Raw genomic sequence first — 6701 nt, forward strand, 5'->3', positions numbered from 1 at the left:
AACATACAAAAGTCATAGTTATTGATGTATTTTATTATGAGTAGCTATGCATGTCATGTTATCATCCCATGTGATAGCGTGATTTTGATTATTAAGTATTAAAATAATATAGTGACATGCTTACCACGTCGGAACACCACTTTTTTTGCCACATGCTGCCCACGTCACAAAATCACGTCACTGGAGAGCATTTTTCTTGTAGTGCCACTACAAAAAAATAGTAACTAGCCTCGTGAATATCTCTATACTAACACAAAAATTACGTCACAAAAAAACACGAGGCAAGAGCGCTTGTGACAATTAGTTGCCACGTAGAAAACACACCACAAATCAAAATCAAGTTTATGATGTTATATTGTTTGAACAGAATGGTACACGTTTTATAGAATAATTTTAATTATTAGTCCTTGTGTTCAGTGGCGGAGCCAGTCCAAATTTTTTGAGGTGGCCGCTATGATAAAGTAAAAATTATAAATAAAAATAAAAACTATATCAGATAAAACATTTAAATAGTAATCAAATATAATAAAATATTAACAAAATACAGCTATATTAAGGCGAAATTGAGACAAAATTTTAAAGAGCTTTTAAGATAAGAATTTACAAAATACACGACTATTATTTATTTTACTTATTTATTTTTTTTAAAAAAAAATTGTCTCAAGTCTTTGACAAACATATATTATAGAAAATAATGTAAATATTAACAATAAATAAAATAATTAATTCAGTAATTATGAATTATAATAATAATTAGTTTTGAAATGTGGAGTTGTTGTTGATAGAATAAAGTATAAATATAAAATAGGCTAAATTGCAACTTTGGTTCTCCTATTTTGTCTTTTTTTTTAAAAAAAATTTGGTATCCTCTTTTTTAAAACTACGATTTTGGTCCTCCTTTTAAATTTTGTGTTGAAAAATAGACAAAAATATGAACTAATTTTGCAGTAAAAAGAAAAATAAGGAGACAGAAATTGCACAAAAAAAACTTAAAAAGAGAGATAAATAGTGGTATTTAAAATAAAAGGATCAAAATAAAAAACAAAGAGAAACTAAAATTATTATTAAACCTATAAAATATAGGTTGACTTTTCTTATTGATAAATTAGTTAGTTGTATATATTGGTGTGGGACAATAAAATAGTACATTCCAATGTTTACTAATACTTTTAAATCACTACTTATGTAAACTAAATGAACAAAATATATATATTTTTGAATTAAAATAAAGCTTTATTAATTCAAAAACCAATGAGGAACAACACTATCTCAAAGAGATACAACTAACAAAGAGACAAAACAAAGGACAAAGCTAGGCGATTAAACTAGCAGTACACCTGTTTCATGATGAACTTTTGACTCACCAGCATTCTGTCCCACAACAGTTGGATATGATTGAGATTGTCTCTCACCAGCATTTATCAAGTGGTATGAGTATATGAATTTATTTTTTTAAGAAACAATGGGGTGGCCGTGGCCTTCCTATGCCACCCCTAGTTCCGCCACTGCTTGTGCTGACATATTTTTTCTAAGATTAAAATTATATTTTATTTTATGGTATTTGAAACGAACTTTAGTCTCAATTAGGATAGCTTCATAGTTCGGTTAGGATGTGCATGTTGTAATCAAAGTCTGTTCAAGCATACATAAATCAAAGTTGTTTATTTATTTTATTATGCAGTAGCTATGCATGTCATGTATGAGTGTTATCATCCACTACAAAAAAAAATAGTAATTAGCCTCGTGAATATCACGATACTAACACAAAAATGACGTCATAAAAAAAAATTAGTGACGTGAAAAAACACGAGGCAAGAGCGCTTGTGACAACTGGTTTCCACGTAAAAAACACGCCACAAATTTGTGGCGTGATATTCACGACACAATTTTTTTTCCTATTTTTCAAAATTATATTAAAACTATTTCCAGGTTTAATAGTTTTTTATTTTTAAAATAATATATATATATATATATATATATATATATATATATATATATATATATATATATATATATATATATATGGTTAAATATGTTTCTGGTCTTTATAAATATCTCAAATTTTATTTTTAGTTCCTACTAAAAATTATGACATATTTTCGTCCTTACAAATTTTTTATGCATAAAGTTTATTCCATGTTATTTTTAAAATTGTTTAATTGCCCTTTAACTCTTAAAATTTTGAATAATTTTTCTGAGTACATGTTTAGAATACTGTAAAATATTTGTGTATCAAATTTTAGAAAATTTAAAAGATAATGATAAAAATAATAAAATTCTCGACTTAGAAATCAAATTTTGAGTTTTTTTTTCAAAAAACTTTTTATAACATTCTAAACATGTCTGCAAAATTATCATACAAAAATACACATTGGTTTAACAGCAGAGACTAAAACTACGTGCATATAATTTTATAGGGATCAAAACGTGTCACTTTTTTTATAGAGACCAAAAACATGATATTTAACCCATATATATATATATATATATATATATATATATATATATATATATATATATATATATATATATATATATATATATATATAATAGAAAATTTTTGAACTTTTATTTACAAATTATAAACGTATATATAAAAAACAATCAGCCCAAACTCAATATATATCTATTTTTAAAAATAAAAAATAGAACACACCTTAATTGAAGAAATTTATTAGATCAAATTCTTGAACACCTTCTTGAGCCTTAGTTTTGACCTATTTCTTGATTACTTCATAAAAGAAAGAAGAGAAAACACAAAACTGTAAAAATATTAAACAAAATAAAATAAAAATTGATACCTTTGAGTGTTGAGGTTTAGAGTTTAATAAAATTGGCGAGGGAGGGTTGAAAAATTGAGAAGAGAATGAGTTTGGATTGTTGAGAGGAGGAAGATAAATGGTGAGGGAGAGGATAAAATAAGAGAAGAGTATAAGTCTCCATACCGATATCTTTCTTGTAGTTTGGTTCAACGGTTCTCTCCATCTCGTACAAGATTATATATAATCATGTATTACACTTGAAACTTCAGGTTCATGGTCAATTTCAGTATCAGAGTTTGATTCCTCCTGTTGTTCAGGAAATACCTGCATATTATTCACTGGTGGCAGATCAACATAACCTGAATCACCTGTTTGCTGGAAGTTTCTTTTTCAAATGTTGATACATATGTGCATTTGACTGCTTCGACATTAATTACTCATAAAAACAACATATATGCTAATTTCCATCTCTTCTTTTTAATTAGATCCCATAACTTGAATTTCTTCACAGCGACGAAGACAAACTTCTACGACTTTGGATCAAGTTTATATCAATTTTCACTGAATATATGCACATAAGCAAGACACCTAAAAATCTTAAAATTGTCAAGATCAATAGGATTATTTGTACACGCCTTCTATGCAACCTTCCCTTCGAATTAAGCTCCTTATGGTGACCTGTAGATAAAAAACTACCTCTGCCTAGAAACCTTTTGATAGTCGAACATTTAACAAGAGGCATCTTATCCTTTTAGTTAGAGACCTGTTCATTTTCTCTGTCATATCATTTTGTTGTGGTGTCTTGCGAATTGAGAAATGTCTTTGAATACCTTGTTTTTCATAGAACCCATTGAATTTCAAACCGGTATAATATATCCTATTATTTGACCGTAAATACTTAATTTTCTGCCTGTTTGATTCTCTAACTCTGCCTTTCATAACTTGAATTCAATAAAGACTTCAGATTTTTGCTTCAAGAAATGCATCCAAACCTTGCGAGAAAAATCATCTGTAAAAGACACAAAATACTTGGAACCACCTATGAAAACCTATTTGGTAGGTCTCGGTACATCATAATGCATAATCTAAAATTTTCTCTGTTTTGTATTTTCCGATCTTGAATCAAATACGACACTGATTATTTAAAAAATTGTTGATTTATGAATATGAACAACCTATTTACAATAATACATAAATATAAATAAATGATATAGTTTGCGATTGAAATTAAATTAATAATTTCCACTCATTTAACTCAATTAGCACATATCCATTAACAAATTTACTTAATTATCTCTTTTTGTTACAAAACCTATGAGAAAAAAAATGAATATAAGTATTTTATTTTGTTGATAATTTTATTGTTAAATTAAAAATAACATGTGTGAATATTTTTATTTGTCTTTAAAAAAAGAATAAAGAAATTTTAAGAATAACAATTTTTTTGACATAATTATATATTCTTGAAAATATATGGTATCTTTGGATATTTCCAAATACATTTCAAAATCTCAAAAACTACGGATTATACGAATTATTCGTCTGGTAGATATCTCCAAAATATATGGAGTGTAAATAAAAAAAGTTGATGTTAAACGCTTTATAAGTGTGAAGATCATGACGGAAGACTTAAGATTTTGAATTAATCATGTAGTGTCCAACTTATTTAAAATGAGTATTGAAAATTTAATATGATAATCATATTTATTTAATAGAATGAGTTGAAACTATTACGCCATTATCATTCCTACCCATGATACAACTCACTTTCAGTTAAAGGGTTAGTTGAATGCTCAAGTTTTTGAAATTCTTATAGTTTAATGCATCTTAAGCTAACTGGCATCTTGTCATTAAATTTATAACTTTTTTAGTAAGCTAGATAGACAGATGATTTTGTACGTGTGATACAGAGACAAAACTGATAAGAGATTTCATATTATGATTAAACAATAGCATGGAAATGTTTTGAGATTTATAACTAATCTTGTCTTTCTTTGTAAAAACTACATTACTTGTTTCATACGTTATTTGATTTTGTCTGGGCAAAGATGAATTATTTGCAGTATATCCTTTGATTGTTGCTGCTTTTTCAAAGTTAGGTAGTTATGATATTGGAAAGATTCATGGTTTACCATTTAATTATCAAACTCTCTTAACTGTGTTTCAAAGCTCATGCAAATGTTCCAATATTCATAATCTTATATCATAAATAATCACTGGTTAGTGGTTACTTAACATTCACTTCATAATATAATCTAATTTATAACAGTCTCCATCATATTTACCTGTTTTGAAAATATCAACCAATCTTTTCATTCAAGCTGCTAATTTAGAAAACATAAATAATTGTGCGATTGATACGTATAGTTTTACTGGTATAGCTGTCTGAAGTATTCAAATTGGTTTTGACTGTAGTGACTTAACTTAATCTGTATGCTGTGTCATAATCAATTAAATTAGAACTTTTGTTACGTTATATATGTTCCTACTCTAGATACAGATGATTTTAAATTGCAGTTGCAGATGCGGTTGCAGGTGTAGCGATTGACGCTATTGCGGTCTTTATCAATAGTGCTTTTGTTACTTAAATTCTCAAAACATGTCCGGCAGACTCTATGAAAGCAAAGTGTATCCAGAAAAAAGTACAGGTGGAAAAGGGTTTGATATTTTCCAACCTAACAGATCTTATGATAATGTATGAAAAAACTATCATGATCTGCACTTAATAGGAAACGTGGATAATGACATTACACCAAAATCCATTTCAAAAACTAGATTTCCTAGCGAAGTTCTAGTAATTTTCTTGTTATGGCATTAGTGCAACTAGGTAATGGCAAGTGGTGAAATTTTACACTTTTTTACTTCAACAATTTTTATTAGAAACAAAATGGAATCCATCAAATATTTATTACTTCCATCTTAAAGTGGATATACTCTTCTTATTTATTTTAAATTAATTATTATTTTAGAGATGCTGTTATTATTTTCTTTGGTATTATTGGTCTGCTTGTTTTATTCAAAATTTTAATTTTTTTTTTAATATTAAAAAAAATAGAGTGAAAGATTTACAAAAAATTGACCAAAAGATTTAATTTTTCTAAATTTCTTATTTAATCTCCTAAAAAATATATATTTTAGTCCCTACAAATTTTTTACTCATGAGATTTTAGTCCTTGTTATTTTTTAAAATTTTAAAAACTGTTTAATTATTTTTTAATTTTTGAATAATTTTTTTCATACATGTTTAGAATTTTTTTAAATGAGAAGATTTAAATATGAATTTTTTAAATTTCAAAAGATAATGATAAAAGTAATGAAAATTTCGACTTATAAATTAAATTTTGAGTTTCTTTTTTGTCAAGGAACTTTTTTAAAGCATTCTCAACATGTCTACAAAATAATCATTCAAAAATACACATTGATTTAACAACAGGACTAAAACTACGTGCATAATAATTTTGCAAGGACTAAGACATGCTATTTTTTAATAGGGACAAAAAATAAAATTTGGTAATTTTATAGGGACGAAAAACATACTTAACCTTTTTTTTTAAATTGATTTTTTTTCTCACAATTTTTGAGTTGTGACTAGACTCCAGTACAATTGGCATCTACCATGGGATTCGGTAAAATTAACTTGGACCACACTTAGTATCATTCATTATTTACTTTCACCACCTTCCCATGAGGAGGAAGAAAGAAAGCTCAAATATAACCATCAACACCATTGCATAAGGCTTTGGAAATGGTGGAGAATTAAGTTCTTCCTGCTAGAAGTCTGGCAATAGGCTTGGATAAATAGGTCTGTTGATCATGAAATAAGCTTGAAGAAGGAGACACAATCCAAAATCACCTTCACTAATAAGGATGCCATCAACATCTTCCTTCATAACAACCATCTCATGGTCATTACGATATAGTATGATAATTGGAACATAA

Source organism: Vicia villosa, linkage group LG3 (assembly GCF_029867415.1).
Source record: "Vicia villosa cultivar HV-30 ecotype Madison, WI linkage group LG3, Vvil1.0, whole genome shotgun sequence".
NCBI classification, from domain to species: domain Eukaryota; kingdom Viridiplantae; phylum Streptophyta; class Magnoliopsida; order Fabales; family Fabaceae; genus Vicia; species Vicia villosa.